This window comes from Eumetopias jubatus, unplaced genomic scaffold (assembly GCF_037043125.1).
Source record: "Eumetopias jubatus isolate StellerSeaLion01/CBP00866 unplaced genomic scaffold, mEumJub1_p1.0 scaffold_1, whole genome shotgun sequence".
Lineage (NCBI taxonomy): Eukaryota > Metazoa > Chordata > Mammalia > Carnivora > Otariidae > Eumetopias > Eumetopias jubatus.
In genome coordinates this window covers 79110489-79126343 of record NW_028274807.1, presented here as the reverse complement: position 1 = coordinate 79126343, position 15855 = coordinate 79110489, and the positions used below count along the sequence as shown (strand labels likewise).

The following is a 15855-nucleotide window of genomic DNA, read 5'->3' as shown; positions in this document are numbered from 1 at the left end:
TAATGCTTTCCTAAATGTCTGGCCTTTGAAACTATGCCTGGAAGACAAGTTTTTTTTTTTTTTTTGGTTTTGTTTTTGTTTTTTTTTAATTTTCCTGGTAACTAAAACTTCTTCTAAGGATCTTTCCAGGAACAAACTCAAATTTAAGACCCGATTAAGATCAGGCACACAGCAGGCCAACCTGAGAAGGGCGGGTGCGAGAAACCTTTCTAAAACAGGGAATGAATAAAAGTCTATATATTGGACAGTGAAACTGTCTCCCCATCTTCCTTTTTTGTGGTTACCACAGTGCTAGAAGCTAGGGTTATCTCCCCCTTTCTCTATTCACGACATTAGAGGGGTCTTTCTGCATAAACTTAATAGTCCAAGAGAAAAGGCCTACAGATATTGATATTTAGAGTTCTTTTTCTTTCTTTCTTTTTTTTTCTTTCTTTCTTTCTTTCTTTCTTTCTTTCTTTCTTTCTTTCTTTCTTTCTTTCTTTTTTTCTTTTAATTTAATTTAATTTTATTATGTTATGTTAGTCACCATACAATACATCATTAGTTTTTGATGTAGTGATCCACAATCCATTGTTTCCTTATAACACCCAGTGCTCCATGCAGTATGTGCCCTCCTTAATACCCATCACCGGGCTAACCCATCCCCCCACCCCCCTCCCCTCTAGAACCCTCAGTTTGTTTTTCAGAGTCCATCATCTCTCATGGTTCATCTCTCCCTCCGATTTCCCCCCTTCATTTTTCCCTTCCTTCTCCTAATGTCCTCCATACTATTCCTTATGTTCCACAAATAAGTGAAACCATATGATAATTGACTTTCTCTGCTTGACTTATTTCCCTTAGCATAATCTCCTCCAGTCCCATCCGTGTTGATGTAAAAGTTGGGTATTCATCCTTTCTGTTGGCTGAGTGATATTCCCTTGTATATACGGACCACATCTTCTTTATCCATTCATCTGCTGAAGGGCATCTCGGCTCCTTCCACAGTTTGGCTATTGTGGACATTGCCGCTATGAACATGGGGGTGCATATGGCCCTTCTTTTCACTACATCTGTGTCTTTGGGATAAATACCCAGTAGTGCAATTGCTGGGTCATAGGGTAGCTCTATTTTTAATTTTCTGAGGAACCTCCACACTGTTTTCCAAAGTGGCTGTACCAGCTTGCATTCCCACCAGCAGTGTAAGAAGGTTCCTTTTTCTCCACACCCTCTCCAACATTTGTTGTTTCTTGCCTTGTCAATTTTGGCCATTCTAACTGGTGTAAGGTGGTATCTCAATGTGGTTTTGGTTTGAATTTCCCTGATGGCTAAGGATGATGAACATTTTTTCAGGTGTCTGTTAGCCATTTGTATGTCTTCTTTGGAGAAGTGTCTGCTCATGTGTTCTGCCCATGTTTTGACTTGATTATTTGGTTTTGGGTGTTGAGTTTGAGAAGTTCTTTATAGATCTTGGAAATCAGCGCTTTGTCTGTAGTGTCATTTGCAAATATCTTCTCCCACTCTGTGGGTTGCCTCTTTGTTTTGTTGACTGTTTCCTTTGCTGTGCAGAAGCTTTTTATCTTGATGACGTCCCAAAAGTTCATTTTTGCTTTTGCTTCACTAGCCTTTAGAGAGTTCTTCAAATAAAATGGAGTGATTACCCTCAACCCTCCTCTGGTAAGCCACTGGACCAGCAACTCTGCCCATGTACATGGAGTTTCTGGTCGGCTTTTAGGGTCTCACTTCTAAATGTAAAAAGACTGCTCAGTATCTCCAGATACTTGAGAAAAGTTTGAAACATAAAACACAGAAACCAAAAAGAAACAAAAGACAATCACATAAAAAGAAACTCTCAAGAAATAGAGACAGTGCTGGGGAGAGAAGCAAACTTCACAAAAACTGTAATTACTGGTGTCCTGGACACAAGACAAGATAGCACAGTAATAAAATAAAGACAGTGTGCAACAAAAGGAGTATTCAGAGGATAAGAAAGAACCCTTGGAAATTAAAAGTATGATAGAAATCAATGAATCAGTAGAGGGTTTTGAATATAAAGTTGAAGAAGCCTTGGAGAAAGGTTAGAAACCAAAAAAAAAGAGGGGGGTGGCTATGCAAGGAAAAATAAGAAAGGATCATTCTAAGAAGTTCGACATCTGAATAGGAGGACGTACAGAAAGAGGGGAATAGAGACAATGGAGCGGAAGAGTTATCAAAGAGATAATACAAGGAAAATTTTGAGAACTGAGGAACATAGGCTTCTAGATGAAAAAACTCACTTGAATGCCCAGTGCTATGAATGAAAAAAGACACACATCAAAGCACATCATTGTGGAAAAAACCCCACACAAACCAGAAGCAAAGCTTGAAGACATGAAAAAAAAATCCTAAACTGATCACATAGAAGAATAGAAATCTGATTCTATGGCAGCACTGGAAACTAGAAGGCAATGGAGCCCTACCTTTAAAGTTGTGAGAGGGATTTATTTCCAACTGAGAATTTATATTCAGACAAATTATTAATCAAACGTGAGGGAAGAATGATGGCATTTTCCAATATAAGAAATCTCAATTGTTGTAATTCCCGTACATCCTTTCTGAGGAAGCGACTCTAGATATTTTCCTTCAAAATTAGGGTGGTAAATTAAGACAGAAGAAAAGGAGTTTTCCTTTAAGCCTGGAGAACAATCAGCTCAGGTTGGAGTAGGAGGACCGAAGATTCCAGAAGGGAGAGATTCAAGAAAAAAAAGAAAAGTTGGCAAAGTGAGGGCTAAATTAGTGATAGGTGTGTAGAAGATTAAACAAATAAACAAGAGAGACACTAATGGACTCCAGAAAGGACAATGAAGGAATATACAGGAAAGGAATGAACCAGAGCACACCACAGAGCTTGGCTGTGAACAATCATTTATCTGGTCATAATAATGTAACATCTAGTGTTGACTTAATAATAAAAAAAAGGTTTATATTAGGAGAAGTAGAAGAGGTACGTGGGATGGTGGTAAAAGCAAGCTAAATTCTCATTTTCCACAATAGGAAGTAATGAATAATATCTAATATTGAAAACAAAAGGCCATGTAAGTATGCTATTTAGATACACGGGGATCCTTCTAGAATTAGATCAAAGAGCTAAAAGTTGTTGCATTTGGGCAGCGGGGATTAGGAGTCTGCAGGAGCGGGGCAAGGCCTGAAGTCATGTGTATGGTTCTGACTATAGAAAGGGCCTGTGTGTCTCCACGTATATCCAGATTGGCAGCTCGAATAGGCACAGTCAAAACTGAGGGATTGTTTGCCGCCGACAACATGTTAAACAACACAGTGAAAGAAATGAGCAGGAGCTCCCCTCTTTGGGGTTTTGCATACGGCAGTGGCAGAAGAACTTACTTTTTCTGGTTCTCTGGAAATAAATTCTTTACACCATTTCCTTTCTTGTCAGAGCCCAAGTATTCAGTGTTGAACTCCTCCTTAATTCTGGCTTTTGTTGAGAGAGCTTGGTGGAGCTCTGTCCTAACACTGAGGGAAGAAAGCCTTGGGGAGGCAGGCCAGTGGGTAGAATTCGGGCTTCATCTCTTCCCAGCTTTGGGCCCCGGCTAGTTACTTAAGCCCTTTTCCTCATCTGAAAATGGAGAAAACACTCCTTGCCTCATAGGATTGTGTGAGGAATAAATGAATAATTTAGTAAAGTAAGTGCCTGGCACACAGTAGTTGCCAAAAACATTTAAATTAAAAAAAAAAAATAAAGGAACATTGTGGTTAGCCCTTGGTCTGGTATAGAAGCCCTATAATGTTGGGTCTGGGCCCTACAGATGAACCTTCCAGAAGGAACAAGAGCTCGGAAGGAAGGGGAAGGCAGAAATAATCCAGGAAGTCTTCTGATTTTAGCAGAAATTCTCATTGTATTTTGGGTGCAGTGTCTTCTGATCTGACTGTAGAGCTCAGCAAATTTGTAGAGACCCAGACCCTGGAAAATTTTATGTACAAGGATCGATAAAAGCTCTTAGCTAATTTAGCTTCCATATCCAAACAATCAGAGCAGCCGCTCACATTCCAGATAATGTGGAATAATGGAATCAGGGTTAACAGGGTTATCTTTTACCCCAAGGCTCCTGTACGCCTTATGGCGATCCTTCATTTAAGCCAGGGCCCTGGGGCCCGAACCCTACCCCTGGGAGAGGCTGACCCATTCTCTGACTCAAAACCAAGTCCATCAGTAATGGTCCTTGTTTGGGGGATGCTTACATCAGGGGATGCTGGGCCATGAAATTTTTTTTTTTTTAAGATTTTATTTATTTATTTGACAGAGAGAGACAGTGAGAGAGGGAACACAAGCAGGCGGAGTGGGAGAGGGAGAAGCAGGCTTCCCGCCGAGCAGGGAGCCCGATGCGGGGCTGGATCCCAGGACCCTGGGACCATGACCTGAGCCGAAGGCAGACGCTTAACGACTGAGCCACCCAGGCGCCCCGGGCCATGAAATTCTTATGGTGTATGTGCTTGGCTCATTCTATGAACTTCTTTGGGTTCTTTGGTTCTTGGTGGGCTCTCTAAATCCTGGCTCTGGTCTGTGGTCAGCGCCCACACCTTGTATATCTGAAGGAAACACCTACATGAGGTGTGAGGGCGTTAATGAGGCCAAGGCAGCCTCTCATTTGTCTGCTTTCTTCCTTAGAATCTTCTTCTGATGCTTTGGGGGCTGATGGAGGACCTTAGCTAGGAGCTGCCAGGGGCTCTCAGGTGAGGGAATAGTGCAGGCAGGAGTGAGGGCAGGAAGTGATGGGGCAGAGAACAGGCCCCAAGCATGAGGAAGGCATGGAGTAGAACATAGGCTGGTTAGGCCACGGGAGAACAAGTGGTGAAGCCAAATCTAGATGTCAAGCCAGTGACCCTTGTGGAATTGGAGGGAGGTCAGGGAGCAGAACACCTACAGCTTACAGGGGGCCATCAATTCAGTGGGTGCTGTATTAAAACTGCAAGGAAGCCCATGAGTATATAAGTGGCTCAGGGGCAAGGGAATGCAAGGGGCCTCTGTGGTCCGCTGAATGGGTCACACTGGTCTGGTGATAGGAGGAGTAAGTATAAGCCACTTAATAGCAAAACTGTAAAACAGAAAAATCTACTGTCTGTTATTACTGCTCTGTTATTGTTTATTTCTCATGTTTCTGCAAAGTACAAGTTGTACTTGCAATCCAAGTCTATCCCATCAAGTTGCCTCATCTGTCAAAAATCTAGCCATAAACTTGGGAAGGAAGTTAAAAAAAAAAAAAAAAGGGCTTTTGAGCAGCCACAATGGATGGCCAGAGCCCAAGCACAGAGCCGCGCACTGGGTGATGGTGGGGGAGCACCTCTGCTCTCAGTCCCCGCCCTGGAAGACTTCAGTGAGCTGGAGCTGCTGGGACCCCAGAGCCGCTCTAAACCTAGCTCTTCAGGGGTTTCTGGAAGGGATTCAGGGGATGCTTATAGGAATAAAAAGGAGGAAGTACAGATGAGCTTTGCAGTTTCTAGAACATCACCAAGCATCTGCTCTCTCTGGGATTGCACAGTTTCCTGTCTGCCTCTCCCTGGACCTCTGCCCTGTTCTCTTTGTGGGCCAGCTTCCTCTCCTTCTTCAGGGCCCCGTGGCCCCATCACTTGATCTTGTGCATGGCATTCACTTCTCCTAACACCCCTACTACCTTCCCTTGAAGGTCGAGGGTCCACCACTAGCTGGCTGTAGTCTTTTTTCATAGTTGCAATTTTGAAAGTATCTGATTGGTCCAGCTCCCTTATTTAGGTGAGTTGCTTTTAAGTCCAAGTTCCACCCTTTGTCCATCAGGGGAGGTCCAGGTGTGAATATGGTTGGGTAGCAGGGAGACAGGTAGAATGACTTGCCTATTTGAGCGATATTGGAGGTCTGCAAGCCATCTGCCAAAGGCTTTAAAAAGCACGGATGGAACCCCACATTCCCTCAGTGGTCTGCAGATTGCTGTGGCTGGAGTGTAGGGTGCATGGGGTGGAGAGGCAGGGGGGCTGGTCAGCTGGGAAGGGGCATGAGGCTTGGCTTCCCAGGGTCTTTGCCTGGGTCACAGGGCCACAGAAATCCATGAAGTCTGTTTAGACAGATTATGTGGAGAACTACCCATGTCTCACTGAAGGTTTGGCCTGGAGCCAAAGGAGGGAAAAGAGAGGCTAGCTAGAGAGAGATGGAGAGAGGAAGCCTCCCTCCGGTGAGTCAGCGGTGCCCTAGTCCCCCAACCCTGGGAGCACCTTGGTCCTGTTCCCTGGGGAAGGCTGGTTACGGGCAGGCTCCCAGGTGGGCCCCAGCTCGGCTGCATTTCATGTAGAGATCTCTTCCCAGCCCGACCCAGTCTCTGCACCGTGTATTTGGCCCCTGGTGTTTTGTCGGCATTAATTATAGACAGAGGCAAAGTGCCCAAATGCAGCAAGTGGCTTTTTATTTTCTCGTGTCACCTGATGCCTTTGTCCTTTGTTCTGCTCACCCTGAATCCTTGCAAGACCTTGACATTTCCATACCCTCAGTGGCTCACTTCACTTCCGCTTTCATCTGGTGGTACTTCCTCTTGGGGTCTGCACTCTCGTGGCCTGACTGTTGTTTCTCATGGCTTCTCAGAGTCTCTTCCTCCTGGACACCACACTTGTGTGTTACCACGCCTCTCTGTTCCGCAGGGCATTTCTCACCTTTTCCTCCTTCCAGTTCCTTCTCACACACCCCCTCCCTAAGCTTGATTAGGGGAGCTCGTTTAATCGTCAGGTCTTCGACTTGGGCTGAGCTGAATGGGAACACAACAATTGACGACCCAGACTGCTGGCACTGGATGCTCATTTGCATTGGAAATGTTACATGTGGTGAGCGAGGATGTGGGTGAGGAAGGGGCTGGGCAGAGGGGAGGGAGGGGAGGCCAGGCCTGGAGCACTGGGGCACCTCTCGCCAGTGCCTGGAGCAGTTTATATAGCACAGAAGTCCTGGAGGCAGCAGGCCAAGCCTGAGACATTTGGAAACTCTTTGACTGGGTCTTAAGGAAATAACCATGGATTTCCCCCAAGATTTAGTTTTACGGACTATTTGTAGTTAACAAAAAAACACTGGTAACGGCCAGCCCTTGGGGGTGGGGTGACAGTTCTGGTCTGGCCACTGAGGGACAGGTTCCGTAGCCCCTGCAGAAGACCGATGATAACATTGCACTAAGCCATGCCTCGCTTTCTTGCATCTTTGTAAAAACTCCAGATCACCAAATAAAACCAGGAAGGGTGTGTTATCTGTAGTTATCCTGGAGAGAGAAGAATAGGTAATTTTTTTCCTTCTTACTGAACTCTATTTTCTAAAATTTCTAGATGGGACATAAATTTCTTTGACATTCGGAAGACCAACAGTTACTTGAAAAACAAATGCCATCCACCCAGGCAGCTATAACAATATAGGGGTTGGAAACTTAGTTTCCGTTAAAAATTCTCTCAAAATAAATCAGGAGTTGAATTCACATTTGTAACATTACACACACTATACTATCGGTCACAGGGAGACGGGGCAAGTGTGATGATATATTGGTTGATTGAAACCAGCTATCCATAAGCCTTATCTAAACACGAAACTTGGGGCCACAACTGTAGTTTTCTTTCTCTTGCTTTCCTTACTAATAACAGCGAGGAGCACGGGACTAAGGGACTGTGGTAGAGTTTGCTTTGCTTCACCTACAGCTCACTGAAATTGTGCTGCTGCAGGAGGGGTAGGTCTGGGCGAACAGATGGGTGGTTTGAGCCCTGGGAAAGCGGCCCGGCTCTCTCAGGTGGGGCTGTCATTCTGGAAGGGGCTCCAAAGGGTCAGGAGTGACCAGGGCGGGGCGTGGGAGGAGGAAGGGTACTAACCCTCCTGCATGTGTTAACATACGCGCGCTTCTGGTGCTCCGTCTGCAACTTTTCTTTGTGTGCCTGCGGTTTATTTATTTATTTATTTATTTATTTATTTATTTATTTATTTATTTTTTTCTCCTCTCTGCAGGCAACATAGAGCCTGTTGTGCAGAGAGGGAGGAGCAGTGAGATCCTGGAGCCCAGCTGAAATGAACTGGCCTCCTTGAGCGGGCCCAAGCCCGGGTGCCAGGCCTGTGTCCCAGCACTGAGGTAAGACCGCTTGAATCCCAGCTTGGGGGCATCTAAGAGGGCGGAAGTCCTCCTCATCTGGGGAAACCTCTTTCTCTAAGCCTCAGGGAGAAGGAGCAGTTGTTTCTGATACAGTCAAACCATCTGCTTCCACCTCTGCGCATTGGGGGGCAAGGTCATTTGATGGCTGGAGAGCCTTTGATTTTTTAGAGCATGGCTTTTGGACAGGAAGTTGTATTTTCTCGATTGCTAGTGAAATTTGAACTCCAAAGGGCACGAATTTGTCCTCCATGTAAGACTGCACTAGATTCAGGTGTACGGCTGAACTTAGGTGCACCTGCTCTGTTCTGCCAGGGAAGTTGGGCTCCTAGGAAATTCTCTCTTTCTCTCTCATGCCCAAGGGTGACAGAAAGACAGAAATTATGTGGGGAGGTGATAGCAAAGCATTCCACTCAGCTCACTAAAAAATGACTTATTACCCAGGTAAGTTCTGATTGTAAAGGTAATATGTGCTCATAAGATATTTGGGAAAATACGGACGTGGAAGAAAATAAAATATGCCTGAAATCCAACCACTGTTAACAATCCTTCAGGTAGGTTTCATGAAGGTTCCTCTTTCAGCCCCCATAGCACATTGACTCCTCCTGCCAGGAGGTAGAGGGGTGAGGCAGAAAGAACACTCAATTAGGAGCCAGGAGAATTCGCTTCTAGTCCGGAGGCTTTCAGAGAGCTGATTTTTAAATATTCAGGAATTTTGCAAACTGCTTGTTAAACGTTGTTGATAGCCGGAAATTGGCCATGGTGGGGAAGTTTACAGCGCGGAAATTAGCCAGTGCTACAAACCAGGGCCTTTTGGTTTTGGAGATTCAGATTACAGGCTTGCTGTGCCACCATCAGGCTGGGAGGCATGAAGCAAGTCATTCCCCCTGCCCCCACACACACCCTTCTCCCTCCTCTCCTGGGAAGAGTAGGTACTCAGTAAGCATTGGTTGGATGTATGAACAAGAGGGAGATTTCTGTTCTTATTATCCTGTAAGATAGTCGTGAAGCTCCCTGCCCATGGGAGGGGGTTTAGTTGATTGGTAAACCTTTGGTTTATCAGTGGAGGGAAGTCCGCTGGCCTTTCCCTGCCTTGTCGCTCGCTTCTTGGGGAATCTGTGAATTACTGACGCCCTTTTATAAGGGTAGATAAAAACTCTCCTTTTACTGACAGACATCTGGGACATATTTCCTTCCTGGAAAAATCAAGGAGTCGTCAAAGAAGTGTGAAAAGGAAGCCCCAGCGCTGCTAGATGTGAGAGCCAGGACTGAAATTAGAGCTTTTGACTCTTAAACTCCACTGGGGGGTGGGAGGGGGGAGGAGAAGGAGCACTTCCTGCCAAATGTGAAATTTAAACAAAAGCCTCTTTCTTCAAGGCCCCGCTGTGGGCAGATTAGAGCTAATTAAATTAGCATAATGGAGCCCTAGCCTCGGCCCTTCCCCCTCTACTTTCAGAACTTTTGGGTTCCCTGCCCCCCTCGCCCCCTTCATGCATCCTGGAGGAGGGGATGGGGAGAAGCTGGGGCTATCAGTTAAGCATCAGTTCACCTTGTAGAATTGTAGTTCAGAAAAATTTAAAAAGGTGGAAAGGACTAGAGGGGCCATTTGTTCCTACACCCTCATTTTAAGAAGCCAGGTCACACTGCTGGTGACTGTTCGTGGCTGAGGGGGAAGGTACTTGCTCCTGGGGAGGCAGAGAAGGAGGCTGGTGGAATGCAGCACTGCTCAGGAAGCCTCCTGACCACTGAGCCCTTGTATGTGACTGGCAAGAGGACATGGTGGATGGTCTCCAGGGCCAGCCCTGCCTCTACCCTTCTCAGACCCCACCCCAGTAGCTGCTGCCCCAGCCCCCATGCAATTCATGCAGTGGTCCCCTGGTGTGCTTGGAATTAAGACCCCTTCCTCTTCAGGGGTTTTGTTTTCCAGGTCAGTGAAACCAGCTGGGCAGATTTAATTCTGAGGACTTTTAGGTATGTGTATGAGGAAGGGCAGGGAAGGGTAGGGAAGGCTTAGTCATGGCTCTAGGCACCGTGCTTCGTGCTCTGTTTGTGGGATCTCACTGAACTCGGCAATGACCTAACAGGGTAGGTTTTTCTGTTCTCACGAGGCCAATGTGGAAATGGAGTCTCTCGCAGAGGTAAAGAGACTTGACCAAGATGGCAGAGTCCACAAGCAACCGAGATGTAAGCTGAGCCTGGCTGGGACTCCACAGCTTCTCAGAATTAGTGGGTGCTCTTTGCAGCAAGTCGGTGCCTACATGGGCGGGGGTTCCCAAATGCAGTTCTAACAAGCGGAGTCCCTTCCCTTGGGGTACCTCATTCCATCTCTGCCGCTCTGTGAACAGCTGCGGTGGCAGTGCTTGGAGCTTCACAAAAGGCCACACTGTTCCTTTCAGACCCCGAGGACTCTTCAGTCTACAGTAAGATAGCGTCAGAGCTGGGAGGTCCATAGAGTTCTTTAGCATAGTCCCCTCACTCATGTGACACCCCGGGAGGTGAGTTGGGGTACTGTTGGCCCCAGGTGTCTGAGTCATCTGGAAGCAGAGGCCTTCTTAGCCTCTGGACTCCTGGTGCTCTTGCCAGGGGAACATACTGAGGTGGATCTGTTTGGTTTTCCTCCATGTTTGGGTAAGTGATTATTCCTCTGGCAAGAGGGATTTAATTCAGCTTCACGGAGATTGTGTACCGAGCCACATATCCTGGCCTGTTTGGGCAAGAGATTCTGGCTCGGCCTTGAGCATACAGGCACAACAAGGGACAAGGGGAGGAACGCTCCTACATCGTGACTGTATACGACATATATGAGCCCATAACCATACATCGTCTCCAAGAATTCTAAAGGGAGAAATTGTCTGTGTGTCCAAGGGCTCACCCTGCTAACGAGGGAGCAAAGCAGCAATAGCGGGCCGGGGTCTTTGGAAGATTATTGCAGAAGGTAGGGCTGGGGGGAGGAGGCAGAGTGGCAGAGGGAAAGATTTGGTTTGGCACTGCCAAGTGTCTTTGACTGTGAAGCTGGGGTTGGGGGTGGGGGAGCGGGGTGGACAGTTTTGTAGATAATCAAGAAGGCTTTTCCTCTCTGGCCCTTATCAACGTCAGGAGGAGGAAAAGCTCACTTCAGCAGGGTGCTTGGAATGTGAATCAGGGCTGAAAGAGGTCCTTGGAAAGCTGGTTGGTTGGCCTTCACGTCTTCCATCTAAGGAAATGGAGGCCCAGAAAGGGGAAGGGCCTTGTCTATGACAAGTGGAAATGGAGTCTGTTCTCCTGAGTGTCTGACCAGGGTCCTGCCCACCCAGCCACTCTAGCTGCCCAGGGAAGGATGTTCCAGAGACAGGTACAGCCCACTTCCTGCCTTGGCCTGTCTGGCCCAAAACCTGTGATGGGCTGGGTTTGGGCCTTGGAGGAATTTGTGGCAATGGCAGCCCAGAAGGGAGAGGGTGTCCTTTCAATGATGCCACAGATCCCCTGGCATCTCAATGTTGCCAGCCCTTCATCCTCCTCTGTTCACATCCTAGAGGTCTTGTTGAAGCCAGGGGGCATCATTTCTGGCTTCTTACTGGAAATTCACCATTGTTGGAAGACCTCACAATACAGAGACAAGTGCCCCAGCTTTGAGGACATTTGAACTGGGTTTGAGCCTCGTTTGGCCATAGTAGCATGACTACCTGGCCTTTCTGACTCAGTTTCCTCATATGTAAGATGGGCTGAGTAACCCCTACCTTGAGTGAAGATTAATAATTATTTATATAATGCTCTTCCCACAAAGTAGATGCCTGATGAATGGTCCCCATTCTTTTCTTTTTTTTTCATACAGCTCTACTGAGGTCTAACTGACAGACAACATATTGAAACCTCACAGCTTGATGAGTTCTGACATATGTATACACTCATGAAATTCTCCCTACAGTCAAGTTCATGAACATAACCATTACCCCCCAAAGTTTCCTCCTTTGCCTTATCCCTCCCTCCTCCCAGCCTGCCTCCCATGTCCTGCCTCCCATTCCCAGGCAAACCATAACCTGCTTTCTATCACTATAGATTAGTTTGCATTTTTCTAGAACTTTATATAAATAGCATAACACAGCACATGCTCTTCTTACTCTCAGCACAATTTTTTAAAGGTTTTATTATTTTTATTTTTTAAAAGTTTTTATTTAAATTCCAGTTAGTTAACATACAGTGTATTATTAGTTTCAGGTGTACAATACAGTGATTCAACACTTCCATACGTGAACCTGGTGCTCATCACAACAAGAATACTCCTTAATTATCTGACATTCATCCATGTTGTGTGTATGAATAGCTCATTACTTTATTGCTGAATAGCACCCTACTGTAAGGAAAAACCACTATCTGTTTATCCATTTATCTATTAACAGACGTTTGGGTGGTTCCCAATTTTTGGCTATTAAAATAAAGCCAATGCAAGCATTTGTTAAAAAAATTTTGGGGGGGACCTGTGAACTCTTTTTCCCGCCCCAACCCCTAAGAGTACAATGGCTGGGTCCTACGGTAGGTGTACGTTTCACATTTTAAGAAGCTGCCAAATTGGGGCACCCAGGTGGCTCAGATGGTTAAGCGTCTGCCTTTGGCTCAGGTCATGATCCCAGGGTCCTGGGATCGGGCCCCGCGTAGGGCTCCTTGCTGGGTGGGGAGCCTGCTTCTCCCTCTGCCTCTGCCATTCCCTCCACTTGTGCTCTCTGGCTCTATCTCTCTGTCAAATAAATAAATAAAATCTTTAAAAAAAAAAAAAGTTGCCAAATTGTTTTCTAGAGTGGTTGTACCATTTTACATTACTCCATGAGAGTTCCTATTGCTCCATTTCCTTGCCAGCACTTGGTATGGTAAGTCTTATACATTTTAGCTATTTTAGTAGGTCTGTGGTGATATCTTGTGATTTTATTTGCATTTCCTTAAAGAAATGCTCATTTAAAGAATAAGATTTGTTTATCTTCTTGTGATTGAGTTGGGTTCTTTGTATACTCTACAAACAAGTCCTTTGTTGGAGAAGTTTGAAAATATATTTTCCAATTCCGAGGCTTGCGTGTGGTGAGATACATAAACTAATAATCACAATTCAGTTGAGAACGTATGTACAGGGAAGTACAAAGAATGATAAGTAATTTTTTTTTTTTAAGATTTATTTATTTGAGAGTGTGCACTAGAGAGCATGGAGGGGGAAGGGCAAAGGCAGAGAGAATCCCAAGCGGACTCTGTGCATGGAGCCAGATGTGGGACTCGATCTCAGAACTGTGAGATCATGACCTGAGCCAAAACCAAGAGTCGGACACTCAATCAACTGTGCCACCCAGACACGCTGAAAGATCAGTAATCTTAGCACAGGATGTCAGGGAAGCTTCTAGGAGGTGAAGGTATGTGAATTGGGCTGTAAAGGAAATGAAAAGTTAGCTAGGTGGAGGGAGGGCAGTCTGGGTAGAAGTTTGTACGTGCAGAGGCATGGCAGTATGAAATATCATGCTGCATGTGAAATTATACTTATCTAATTGGAGGACTACGATTTTGGAGAAGGATGTGGGCTGGAAGCCCAGCTGCCCTGCCGGTAGCCTGTGCACCTCTCTTTTTTCATGTTTTATTTTGAAACAATTGCAGATTCACTGGGACTTGCAAAGATAGTACAGAGATGTCCAGTGCATCCTTCGTTTAGTTTGTTCCAATGGCTTCATCTTACATAATTATAATACAGTATCAAAACCAGGAATGTGAGATTGGTACAATGTGTGTATGTTTCTATGTCATTTTCTCACATGGGTGGATTAGCAGAACCACTACTGTGATCCTGAGGTAGACTGGTCCATCACCAGAAAGATCTCCCTCCTGCCACCCTTTCATAGTCACACTGCTGCGGCCCCTCCCGTCTGTGTTGCATCTCTATAATTTTGTCCTTTTGAGAATGTTCTGTAAATAGAGACCTACGATATGCACCCTTCAGAGACTGGCTTGTTTTCAGTCATCATCATACACTTCAGATCCATCCAGGTAGTTGAATTTATCAGTAGTTTGCTCTTTTTTGTTGCTGAGTGGCATTTCATGGGATAGATGCACTAGTTTCATCACTGACTTTTTTGAAGGACGTTTTGGTCGTTTCCAGTTTCTGACTATTACAAATAAAGCTGCCACGAACAATTTTGTACAGGTTTTTGTGTAGACATAAAGTTTTGTTTTTCCGGGATAAATGCCCAGCCGTGCAATTGCTGAGTTGTATGGCAAGCATAGTTTTAATTTTTTAAGAAACTGCCAAATTGTTTTTTAGAGTGGCTGTACCATTTAGCACTCCCACCAGAAGTGGGAGTGGGAGAGATCCACTTTGTCCACCTCCTTGCCAGCATTTGGTACGGTCATATGTTCATGTTAGCTGTTCTTATAGGTGGGCAGTGGTGTCTCATTATGGTCTTAATTTGCATTTCTCTGATGGTTGGTTGTGTGACTCTTACCCTTTGTGCACCTTCAGGTCTGGCTGTATGAATCTAGACCCCAGCCTTTTAAATGTGAGAAGCAGGAGGACCTTGTGCTGATAACCCCCTCCTTCATTTCTGGAGCTGCCCTGAAGTCTGACTTCTTTGTCCTTTGACCTAATGAGCTAGTTCTAGGAGATACTTCTTCATTGTCCTGGGTGGCTCCAGGAAAGTGGTATTTTCTAGAGCTGCGTATTTTTCCAAGGAAGTTTTTTGTTTGTTTGTTTTGTTTGTTTTTTACCACAGATGAGCAAACAACCTGTGAGTGTTGATTTTTGTTGTTTTTTTTACTCTGCTGTGGGGTAAGTTCTCTCTCTCCACCCTGTCCCTCCCTGGTGCCAGTATGCAAACATCTGTCCTTACTGGCAGCTGAGATAAAGAAGCCTCTGGACTTAGGCCAGGATGGCTATTTTCTCAGTGTTTGGAGGCCTGAAATGCCAAGGGAATCTGCCATCGCCTCAGGCCTTCCTTATGCTCAGCATCTTCTGTTCCTTCACTTACAGACAGAGGGGCAGCTTTAATGTGCTGGGAAAAATCATCATGGTAGCTAACAATTCTATAGCATTTATTCTGTGCCAGGTACCGAGTGCTTTTTACGTAGGAACTCATTTAATGCCCACAGCAACCCTAAGAGTTAAGACTATTAATACCCCACTTGACAAATGAGGAAACTAAGGCCCGGGAGGTGTCACAGCTAGTACGTGGTGAGTAAGTTGGGACTTGAACCGGGAAGGTTTGACACCCAAGTCCATCCTCACCTTCACTGTGTTATACCATCTCTGTGACGGCAGGTAGCTCCTTGTGTGGTACGCACCTTGCTGTCCGAAACTTCAGGCTCAGGCTCTCCCCTTGGGAACGAGAGGGAGGAGGAACGCATGCCGTGGGTGTTCTCTGAGGCGTCAGCTCTTCGTGATGTGGCGGTGGGAAATGGAATAGCTGGGAAGTGCTTTCCCAGGGGAAAAGGGGAGTTCCTTGGAGGCCTGCACAGAGCATGGGCTGCTGTCCAGGTGTGAGTGAGGCTCAGGCTCTGCACCACAGTCTTGTGGAGACATGATTCTGTTCCATGAACATGCTATGCACCCAGACCTGGCTCACGCACACTGCAGGCAAAGGCTGGAGGAAGATGGCGTGGGCCACCTCACTGGCCCTCAGACGCTCAACCACCTGCCTGTGCCGTGATAACCTGGAGCTTGCACTGAAGCGACTGGGATGACTGGGAAAGAGCTTGGCCTTTCTGGCCTGGCAGATCTGGTTTCTGCTTGCAAAATCTCCCTTTCCACCCA

The 15855-nt window shown here is 46.0% G+C and overlaps 1 protein-coding gene across 4 annotated transcripts in view; it reads left to right on the top strand.

Annotated features, from left to right (window-relative positions):
• Nucleotides 1–15855, top strand: part of ST6GAL1 (ST6 beta-galactoside alpha-2,6-sialyltransferase 1) — a 126532-nt gene that overhangs the window by 19983 nt on the left and 90694 nt on the right. For 3 of the 4 annotated variants that reach the window (XM_028100937.2, XM_028100935.2, XM_088025076.1), the window contains exon 2: nucleotides 7964–8084. The gene's annotated coding sequence lies outside the window, so the exon portion shown is untranslated. Of the gene's footprint in view, nucleotides 1–6685; nucleotides 6814–7963; nucleotides 8085–15855 lie in introns of those variants that run through there. The other variant, XM_028100939.2, reaches the window with a different exon arrangement.